The sequence below is a fragment of the Chiloscyllium plagiosum genome, unplaced genomic scaffold (genome assembly GCF_037043375.1).
Source record: "Chiloscyllium plagiosum isolate Xiang-an unplaced genomic scaffold, Cpla_swu_hap1 HiC_scaffold_35, whole genome shotgun sequence".
Classification (NCBI taxonomy): Eukaryota; Metazoa; Chordata; class Chondrichthyes; order Orectolobiformes; family Hemiscylliidae; genus Chiloscyllium; species Chiloscyllium plagiosum.
The window spans coordinates 38,745,022-38,754,516 of record NW_028270173.1 but is presented as its reverse complement, the minus strand read 5'-3'; positions in this window follow the sequence as shown (position 1 = coordinate 38,754,516).

Genomic DNA, 9,495 nt, shown 5'->3' with positions numbered 1-9,495 from the left:
TGGGAGTGACCTTTGGTGTTGCTTGTAGTCTGGGAGTGTAGTTTGCGGTTGCTTGTAGTCTGGGAGTGTAGTTTGCGGTTGCTTGTAGTCTCGGAGTGTAGTTTGCGGTTGCTTGTAGTCTGGGAGTGTAGTCTGCGGCTGCTTGTAGTCTCGCAGTGTAGTTTGCGGTTGCTTGTAGTGTGGGAGTGTAGTTTGCGGTTGCTTGTAGTCTGTGAGTGTAGTGAAGCTGCTTGTAGTCTCGGAGTGTTGTTTGCGGTTGCTTGTAGTCTGGGAGTGTAGTTTGCGGTTGCTTGTAGTCTGGGAGTGTAGTTTGCGGTTGCTTGTAGTCTCGGAGTGTAGTTTGCGGTTGCTTGTAGTCTCGGAGTGTAGTTTGTGGTTACGTGAAGTCTGGGAGTGTAGTTTGCGGTTGCTTGTAGTCTCGGAGTGTAGTTTGCGGTTGCTTGTATTCTGGGAGTGTAGTTTGCAGCTGCTTGTAGTCTCGGAGTGTAGTTTGTGGTTACGTGAAGTCTCGGAGTGTAGTTTGCAGTTGCTTGTAGTCTGGGAGTGTAGTTTGCGGTTGCTTGTAATCCGGGACAGTAGTTTGCAGCTGCTGGTAGTCTCGGAGTGTAGTTTGCGGTTGCTTGTAGTCTGGGAGTGTAGTTTGCAGCTGCTTGTAATCCGGGAGAGTAGTTTGCAGCTGCTTGTAGTCTCGGAGTGTAGTTTGCAGCTGCTTGTAGTCTGGGAGTGTAGTTTGCGTTGCTTGTAGTCTCGGAGTGTAGTTTGCGGTTGCTTGTAGTCTGGGAGTGTAGTTTGCGTTGCTTGTAGTCTGGGAGTGTAGTTTGCGTTGCCTGTTTTCTGGGAGTGTAGTTTGCATCTGCTTGTAGTCTCGGAGTGTAGTTTGCAGTTGCTTGTAGTGTGGGAGTGTAGTTTGCAGCTGACTGTACTCTGGGAGTGTAGCTTGCAGCTGTTTGTAGTCTGGGAGTGACCTTTGGTGTTGCTTGTAGTCTGGGAGTGTAGTTTGCGGTTGCTTGTAGTCTGGGAGAGTAGTGTGCAGCTGCTTGTAGTCTGGGAGTGTAGTTTGCAGCCGGTTGTAGTGTAGTTTGCAGCTGACTGTACTCTGGGAGTGTAGCTTGCAGCTGTTTGTAGTCTGGGAGTGACGTTTGGTGTTGCTTGTAGTCTGGGAGTGTAGTTTGTGGTTGCTTGTAGTCTGGGAGTGTAGTTTGCTGCTGGTTGTAGTCTGGGAGTGTAGTTTGTGGTTGCTTGTAGTCTGGGAGTGTAGTTTGTGGTTGCTTATAGTCTGGAAGTGTAGTTTGCTGCTGGTTGTAGTCTGGGAGTGTCGTTTGTGGCTGCTTGTAGTCTGAGAGTGTAGATTGCAGCTGCTTGTAGTCTGGGAGTGTAGTTTGCAGCCGGTTGTAGTGTAGTTTGCAGCTGACTGTACTCTGGGAGTGTAGCTTGCAGCTGTTTGTAGTCTGGGAGTGACCTTTGGTGTTGCTTGTAGTCTGGGAGTGTAGTTTGTGGTTGCTTGTAGTCTGGGAGAGTAGTGTGCAGCTGCCTGTAGTCTGGGAGTGTAGTTTGCAGCCGGTTGTAGTGTAGTTTGCAGCTGACTGTACTCTGGGAGTGTAGCTTGCAGCTGTTTGTAGTCTGGGATTGACGTTTGGTGTTGCTTGTAGTCTGGGAGTGTAGTTTGTGGTTGCTTGTAGTCTGGGAGTGTAGTTTGCTGCTGGTTGTAATCTGGGAGTGTAGTTTGCGGTTGCTTGTAGTCTGGGAGTGTAGTTTGTGGTTGCTTATAGTCTGGGAGTGTAGTTTGCAGCTGGTTGTAGTCTAGGAGTATGGTTTGCAGCTGCTTGTAGTCTCAGAGTGTAGTTTGCGGTTGCTTGTAGTCTGGGAGTGTAGGTTGCTGCTGGTTGTAGTCTGGGAGAGTAGTTTGCAGCTGGTTGTAGTCTGGGCATTTAGTTTGCGGCTGCTTGTAGTCTGGGAGTGTAGTTTGCGGTTGCTTGTATTCTGGGAGTGTAGTTTGCAGCTGCTTGTAGTCTCGGAGTGTAGTTTGTGGTTACGTGAAGTCTGGGAGTGTAGTTTGCGGTTGCTTGTAGCCTGGGAGTGTAGTTTACAGCTGCTTGTAGTCTCGGAGTGTAGTTTGCAGTTGCTTGCAGTCTGGGAGTGTAGTTTGCGGTTGCTTGTAGTCTGGGAGTGTAGTTTGCGGTTGCTTGTAATCCGGGACAGTAGTTTGCAGCTGCTGGTAATCTCGGAGTGTAGTTTGCGGTTGCTTGTAGTCTGGGAGTGTAGTTTGCGGTTGCTTGTAATCCGGGGGAGTAGTTTGCAGCTGCTTGTAGTCTCGGAGTGTAGTTTGCGGTTGCTTGTAGTCTGGGAGTGTAGTTTGCGTTGCTTGTAGTCTGGGAGTGTAGTTTGCAGTTGCTTGTAATCCGGGGGAGTAGTTTGCAGCTGCTTGTAGTCTCGGAGTGTAGTTTGCGGTTGCTTGTAGTCTGGGAGTGTAGTTTGCGGTTGCTTGTAGTCTGGGAGTGTAGTTTGCGGTTGCTTGTAATCCGGGACAGTAGTTTGCAGCTGCTGGTAGTCTCGGAGTGTAGTTTGTGGTTACGTGAAGTCTGGGAGTGTAGTTTGCGTTTGCTTGTAGTCTCGGAGTGTAGTTTGCAGTTGCTTGCAGTCTGGGAGTGTAGTTTGCGGTTGCTTGTAGTCTGGGAGTGTAGTTTGCGGTTGCTTGTAATCCGGGACAGTAGTTTGCAGCTGCTGGTAGTCTCGGAGTGTAGTTTGTGGTTGCTTGTAGTCTGGGAGTGTAGTTTGCGGTTGCTTGTAGTCTGGGAGTGTAGTTTACAGCTGCTTGTAGTCTCGGAGTGTAGTTTGCAGTTGCTTGCAGTCTGGGAGTGTAGTTTGCGGTTGCTTGTAGTCTGGGAGTGTAGTTTGCGGTTGCTTGTAATCCGGGACAGTAGTTTGCAGCTGCTGGTAGTCTCGGAGTGTAGTTTGTGGTTGCTTGTAGTCTGGGAGTGTAGTTTGCGGTTGCTTGTAGTCTGGGAGTGTAGTTTGCGGTTGCTTGTAGTCTGGGAGTGTAGTTTGCGGTTGCTTGTAATCCGGGACAGTAGTTTGCAGCTGCTGGTAGTCTCGGAGTGTAGTTTGTGGTTACGTGAAGTCTGGGAGTGTAGTTTGCGGTTGCTTGTAGTCTCGGAGTGTAGTTTGCAGTTGCTTGCAGTCTGGGAGTGTAGTTTGCGGTTGCTTGTAGTCTGGGAGTGTAGTTTGCGGTTGCTTGTAATCCGGGACAGTAGTTTGCAGCTGCTGGTAGTCTCGGAGTGTAGTTTGTGGTTGCTTGTAGTCTGGGAGTGTAGTTTGCGGTTGCTTGTAGTCTGGGAGTGTAGTTTACAGCTGCTTGTAGTCTCGGAGTGTAGTTTGCAGTTGCTTGCAGTCTGGGAGTGTAGTTTGCGGTTGCTTGTAGTCTGGGAGTGTAGTTTGCGGTTGCTTGTAATCCGGGACAGTAGTTTGCAGCTGCTGGTAGTCTCGGAGTGTAGTTTGTGGTTGCTTGTAGTCTGGGAGTGTAGTTTGCGGTTGCTTGTAGTCTGGGAGTGTAGTTTGCGTTGCTTGTAGTCTTGGAGTGTAGTCTGCGGTTGCTTGTAGTCTGGGAGTGTAGTTTGCAGCTGCTTGTAGTCTCGGAGTGTAGTTTGCGGTTGCTTGTAGTCTGGGAGTGTAGTTTGCAGTTGCTTGTAATCTGGGAGTGTAGTTTGCAGCTGCTTGTAGTCTCGGAGTGTAGTTTGCGGTTGCTTGTAGTCTGGGAGTGTAGTTTGCAGCTGCTTGTAGTCTCGGAGTGTAGTTTGCGGTTGCTTGTTGTCTGGGAGTGTAGTTTGCGTTGCCTGTAGTCTGGGAGTGCAGTTTGCAGCCGGTTGTAGTGTAGTTTGCAGCTGACTGTACTCTGGGAGTGTAGCTTGCAGCTGTTTGTAGTCTGGGAGTGACGTTTGGTGTTGCTTGTAGTCTGGGAGTGTAGTTTGTGGTTACTTGTAGTCTGGGAGTGTAGTTTGTGGTTGCTTATAGTCTGGGAGTGTAGTTTGCTGCTGGTTGTAGTCTGGGAGTGTCGTTTGTGGCTGCTTGTAGTCTGAGAGTGTAGATTGCAGCTGCTTGTAGTCTGGGAGTGTAGTTTGCAGCCGGTTGTAGTGTAGTTTGCAGCTGACTGTACTCTGGGAGTGTAGTTTGCGGTTGCTTGTAGTCTGGGAGTGTAGTTTGCGTTGCTTGTAGTCTGGGAGTGTAGTTTGCAGCTGCTGGTAGTCTCGGAGTGTAGTTTGTGGTTACCTGTAGTCTGGGAGTGTAGTTTGCGGTTGCTTGTAGCCTGGGAGTGTAGTTTGCGGTTGCTTGTAGCCTGGGAGTGTAGTTTGCAGCTGCTTGTAGTCTCGGAGTGTAGTTTGCGGTTGCTTGTAGTCTGGGAGTGTAGTTTGCGGTTGCTTGTAGTCTGGGAGTGTGGTTTGGTGTTGCTTGTAGTCTGGGAGTGTAGTTTGCAGCTGCTTGTAGTCTCGGAGTGTAGTTTGCGGTTGCTTGTAGTCTGGGAGTGTAGTTTGCAGCTGCTTGTAGTCTGGGTGTGTAGTTTGCAGTTGCTTGTAGTCTCGGAGTGTAGTTTGCGGTTGCTTGTATTCTGGGAGTGTAGTTTGCAGCTGCTTGTAGTCTGGGAGTGTAGTTTGCAGCTGCTTGTAGTCTGGGAGTGTAGTTTGCAGCTGCTTGTAGTCTCGGAGTGTAGTTTGCGGTTGCTTGTATTCTGGGAGTGTAGTTTGCAGCTGCTTGTAGTCTCGGAGTGTAGTTTGTGGTTACGTGAAGTCTGGGAGTGTAGTTTGCGGTTGCTTGTAGCCTGGGAGTGTAGTTTACAGCTGCTTGTATTCTGGGAGTGTAGTTTGCAGTTGCTTGTAATCCGGGACAGTAGTTTGCAGCTGCTGGTAGTCTCGGAGTGTAGTTTGCGGTTGCTTATAGTCTGGGAGTGTAGTTTGCAGCTGCTTGTAGTCTCGGAGTGTAGTTTGCAGCTGCTTGTAGTCTCTTAGTGTAGTTTGCGGCTGCTTGTAGTCTCGGAGTGTAGTTTGCAGTTGCTTGTAGTCTGGGAGTGTAGTTTGCGGTTGCTTGTAGTCTGGGAGTGTAGTTTGCGGTTGCTTGTAGTCTGGGAGTGTAGTTTGCAGCTGCTTGTAGTCTGGGAGTGTAGTTTGCAGCTGCTTGTAGTCTCGGAGTGTAGTTTGTGGTTGCGTGTAGTCTCGGAGTGTAGTTTACGGTTGCTTGTAGTCTGGGAGTGACGTTTGGTGTTGCTTGTAGTCTGGGAGTGTAGTTTGCGTTGCCTGTTGTCTGGGAGTGTAGTTTGCATCTGCTTGTAGTCTCGGAGTGTAGTTTGCAGTTGCTTGTAGTGTGGCAGTGTAGTTTGCAGCTGACTGTACTCTGGGAGTGTAGCTTGCAGCTGTTTGTAGTCTGGGAGTGACCTTTGGTGTTGCTTGTAGTCTGGGAGTGTAGTTTGCGGTTGCTTGTAGTCTGGGAGTGTAGTTTGCGGTTGCTTGTAGTGTCAGAGTGTAGTTTGCGGTTGCTTGTAGTCTGGGAGTGTAGTCTGCGGCTGCTTGTAGTCTCGCAGTGTAGTTTGCGGTTGCTTGTAGTGTGGGAGTGTAGTTTGCGGTTGCTTGTAGTCTGTGAGTGTAGTTTGCGGTTGCTTGTAGTCTCGGAGTGTAGTTTGTGGTTACGTGAAGTCTGGGAGTGTAGTTTGCGGTTGCTTGTAGTCTCGGAGTGTAGTTTGCGGTTGCTTGTATTCTGGGAGTGTAGTTTGCAGCTGCTTGTAGTCTCGGAGTGTAGTTTGTGGTTACGTGAAGTCTCGGAGTGTAGTTTGCAGTTGCTTGTAGTCTGGGAGTGTAGTTTGCGGTTGCTTGTAATCCGGGACAGTAGTTTGCAGCTGCTGGTAGTCTCGGAGTGTAGTTTGCGGTTGCTTGTAGTCTGGGAGTGTAGTTTGCAGCTGCTTGTAATCCGGGAGAGTAGTTTGCAGCTGCTTGTAGTCTCGGAGTGTAGTTTGCAGCTGCTTGTAGTCTGGGAGTGTAGTTTGCGTTGCTTGTAGTCTCGGAGTGTAGTTTGCGGTTGCTTGTAGTCTGGGAGTGTAGTTTGCGTTGCTTGTAGTCTGGGAGTGTAGTTTGAAGCTGCTTGTAGTCTGGGAGTGTAGTTTGCAGCTGCTTGTAGTCTCGGAGTGTAGTTAGCGGTTGCTTGTAGTCTGGGAGTGTAGTTTGCGGTTGCTTGTAGTCTGGGAGTGTAGTTTGCGTTGCCTGTTTTCTGGGAGTGTAGTTTGCATCTGCTTGTAGTCTCGGAGTGTAGTTTGCAGTTGCTTGTAGTGTGGGAGTGTAGTTTGCAGCTGACTGTACTCTGGGAGTGTAGCTTGCAGCTGTTTGTAGTCTGGGAGTGACCTTTGGTGTTGCTTGTAGTCTGGGAGTGTAGTTTGCGGTTGCTTGTAGTCTGGGAGTGTAGTTTGCAGCCGGTTGTAGTGTAGTTTGCAGCTGACTGTACTCTGGGTGTGTAGCTTGCAGCTGTTTGTAGTCTGGGAGTGACGTTTGGTGTTGCTTGTAGTCTGGGAGTGTAGTTTGTGGTTGCTTGTAGTCTGGGAGTGTAGTTTGCTGCTGGTTGTAGTCTGGGAGTGTAGTTTGTGGTTGCTTGTAGTCTGGGAGTGTAGTTTGTGGTTGCTTATAGTCTGGAAGTGTAGTTTGCTGCTGGTTGTAGTCTGGGAGTGTCGTTTGTGGCTGCTTGTAGTCTGAGAGTGTAGATTGCAGCTGCTTGTAGTCTGGGAGTGTAGTTTGCAGCCGGTTGTAGTGTAGTTTGCAGCTGACTGTACTCTGGGAGTGTAGCTTGCAGCTGTTTGTAGTCTGGGAGTGACCTTTGGTGTTGCTTGTAGTCTGGGAGTGTAGTTTGTGGTTGCTTGTAGTCTGGGAGAGTAGTGTGCAGCTGCCTGTAGTCTGGGAGTGTAGTTTGCAGCCGGTTGTAGTGTAGTTTGCAGCTGACTGTACTCTGGGAGTGTAGCTTGCAGCTGTTTGTAGTCTGGGATTGACGTTTGGTGTTGCTTGTAGTCTGGGAGTGTAGTTTGTGGTTGCTTGTAGTCTGGGAGTGTAGTTTGCTGCTGGTTGTAATCTGGGAGTGTAGTTTGCGGTTGCTTGTAGTCTGGGAGTGTAGTTTGTGGTTGCTTATAGTCTGGGAGTGTAGTTTGCAGCTGGTTGTAGTCTAGGAGTATGGTTTGCAGCTGCTTGTAGTCTCAGAGTGTAGTTTGCGGTTGCTTGTAGTCTGGGAGTGTAGGTTGCTGCTGGTTGTAGTCTGGGAGAGTAGTTTGCAGCTGGTTGTAGTCTGGGCATTTAGTTTGCGGCTGCTTGTAGTCTGGGAGTGTAGTTTGCGGTTGCTTGTATTCTGGGAGTGTAGTTTGCAGCTGCTTGTAGTCTCGGAGTGTAGTTTGTGGTTACGTGAAGTCTGGGAGTGTAGTTTGCGGTTGCTTGTAGCCTGGGAGTGTAGTTTACAGCTGCTTGTAGTCTCGGAGTGTAGTTTGCAGTTGCTTGCAGTCTGGGAGTGTAGTTTGCGGTTGCTTGTAGTCTGGGAGTGTAGTTTGCGGTTGCTTGTAATCCGGGACAGTAGTTTGCAGCTGCTGGTAATCTCGGAGTGTAGTTTGCGGTTGCTTGTAGTCTGGGAGTGTAGTTTGCGGTTGCTTGTAATCCGGGGGAGTAGTTTGCAGCTGCTTGTAGTCTCGGAGTGTAGTTTGCGGTTGCTTGTAGTCTGGGAGTGTAGTTTGCGTTGCTTGTAGTCTGGGAGTGTAGTTTGCAGTTGCTTGTAATCCGGGGGAGTAGTTTGCAGCTGCTTGTAGTCTCGGAGTGTAGTTTGCGGTTGCTTGTAGTCTGGGAGTGTAGTTTGCGGTTGCTTGTAGTCTGGGAGTGTAGTTTGCGGTTGCTTGTAATCCGGGACAGTAGTTTGCAGCTGCTGGTAGTCTCGGAGTGTAGTTTGTGGTTACGTGAAGTCTGGGAGTGTAGTTTGCGGTTGCTTGTAGTCTCGGAGTGTAGTTTGCAGTTGCTTGCAGTCTGGGAGTGTAGTTTGCAGTTGCTTGTAGTCTGGGAGTGTAGTTTGCGGTTGCTTGTAATCCGGGACAGTAGTTTGCAGCTGCTGGTAGTCTCGGAGTGTAGTTTGTGGTTGCTTGTAGTCTGGGAGTGTAGTTTGCGGTTGCTTGTAGTCTGGGAGTGTAGTTTACAGCTGCTTGTAGTCTCGGAGTGTAGTTTGCAGTTGCTTGCAGTCTGGGAGTGTAGTTTGCGGTTGCTTGTAGTCTGGGAGTGTAGTTTGCGGTTGCTTGTAATCCGGGACAGTAGTTTGCAGCTGCTGGTAGTCTCGGAGTGTAGTTTGTGGTTGCTTGTAGTCTGGGAGTGTAGTTTGCGGTTGCTTGTAGTCTGGGAGTGTAGTTTGCGTTGCTTGTAGTCTTGGAGTGTAGTCTGCGGTTGCTTGTAGTCTGGGAGTGTAGTTTGCAGCTGCTTGTAGTCTCGGAGTGTAGTTTGCGGTTGCTTGTAGTCTGGGAGTGTAGTTTGCAGTTGCTTGTAATCTGGGAGTGTAGTTTGCAGCTGCTTGTAGTCTCGGAGTGTAGTTTGCGGTTGCTTGTAGTCTGGGAGTGTAGTTTGCGGTTGCTTGTAGTCTCGGAGTGTAGTTTGCGGTTGCTTGTTGTCTGGGAGTGTAGTTTGCGTTGCCTGTAGTCTGGGAGTGCAGTTTGCAGCCGGTTGTAGTGTAGTTTGCAGCTGACTGTACTCTGGGAGTGTAGCTTGCAGCTGTTTGTAGTCTGGGAGTGACGTTTGGTGTTGCTTGTAGTCTGGGAGTGTAGTTTGTGGTTGCTTGTAGTCTGGGAGTGTAGTTTGTGGTTGCTTATAGTCTGGGAGTGTAGTTTGCTGCTGGTTGTAGTCTGGGAGTGTCGTTTGTGGCTGCTTGTAGTCTGAGAGTGTAGATTGCAGCTGCTTGTAGTCTGGGAGTGTAGTTTGCAGCCGGTTGTAGTGTAGTTTGCAGCTGACTGTACTCTGGGAGTGTAGTTTGCGGTTGCTTGTAGTCTGGGAGTGTAGTTTGCGTTGCTTGTAGTCTGGGAGTGTAGTTTGCAGCTGCTGGTAGTCTCGGAGTGTAGTTTGTGGTTACCTGTAGTCTGGGAGTGTAGTTTGCGGTTGCTTGTAGCCTGGGAGTGTAGTTTGCGGTTGCTTGTAGCCTGGGAGTGTAGTTTGCAGCTGCTTGTACTCTGGGAGTGTAGTTTGCAGCTGGTTGTAGTCTGGGAGTGTAGTTTGCGGTTGCTTGTAGTCTGGGAGTGTGGTTTGGTGTTGCTTGTAGTCTGGGAGGGAGTTTGCGGTTGCTTGTAGTCTGTGAGTGTAGTTTGCAGCTGCTTGTAGACTCGGAGTGTTGTTTGCTGTTGCCTGTATTCTGGGAGTGTAGTTTGCGGTTGCTTGTAGTCTGGGAGTCTAGTGTGCGGTTGCTTGTAGTCTCAGAGTGTAGTTTGCGGTTGCTTGTAGTCTCGGAGTGTAGTTTGCAGTTGCT